Source organism: Halyomorpha halys, unplaced genomic scaffold (assembly GCF_000696795.3).
Source record: "Halyomorpha halys isolate HHAL.00 unplaced genomic scaffold, Hhal_1.1 Scaffold213.1, whole genome shotgun sequence".
Classification (NCBI taxonomy): Eukaryota; Metazoa; Arthropoda; class Insecta; order Hemiptera; family Pentatomidae; genus Halyomorpha; species Halyomorpha halys.
The window spans coordinates 1,576,611-1,577,353 of NW_027116617.1; the positions used below are offsets into that span (position 1 = coordinate 1,576,611).

The 743-nt window shown below is 29.6% G+C and overlaps 1 long non-coding RNA gene across 1 annotated transcript in view; it reads left to right on the forward strand.

The window, feature by feature from the left end:
* LOC136797262 (uncharacterized) overlaps positions 1–743 on the forward strand; it is a 44,758-nt gene that overhangs the window by 25,501 nt on the left and 18,514 nt on the right. Inside the window, exon 5 of the long non-coding RNA XR_010845112.1 lies at positions 410–455. This is a non-coding gene — a long non-coding RNA (uncharacterized lncRNA). The remainder of the gene's footprint in view (positions 1–409; positions 456–743) is intronic.

A 743-nucleotide genomic window follows, 5' to 3' on the forward strand; every position in this document is an offset into this window, starting at 1 on the left:
ATCATAATTAGAAATATGGTAATAATTTGATTTATTTGTGACAACTTTTATTATAAGTCATTCTTTACTTATGTCTTTTTTTTCTTCCATGAGTGATGATTCTTAGTTTATCCTACTAATTTCTAATTTGTATACAGTTTCAAGGTGGTTTTAGATTTCTATCAAGAACAGTATTATGCACTTTGGATTTTTGAAGAACAATTTTATTTTGTATTATAAGGCTCTTTTGATATTCATTAGAACCCATTCCTTTTCCCAATTACTGTATTGCATATGTACTTTGAGGTGAAGAGTAAATATGAACTTTAAATTAAGAATGCCTGAATATGAATCATTTCATGCATGTTTATAATTTTTTAAAAATGTAACTCATAAAACCATTGTATTACTTGTCATATTGTGTTTGCAGGTGAGGAGTAGCTCATGTGGATGCTTGAAAGAAGGAAAAAAACATGGTACGTACATTCTTCTCGATATTTTCAAACATATATGTATATTTGTGTATATGTATATAAATATCAAAAGGATGGGTCATTTGAAGGTATTAAAGTGTCAATAACTGACTTGTAACTGCAGCAGTACTGGTTCAAATTCTGCCTTAGGTCGACTTTTATTTTTTTGGTGGTTCTACGAAATGAAAATTTGACCTCCAGCATAGGTTAGAATAGGTTAGTTATCTCTAGATTACCCCACCCACTTCACCTCCATATGTCAGAATTCAAAAAAGAAAGGGTTTCATAAAA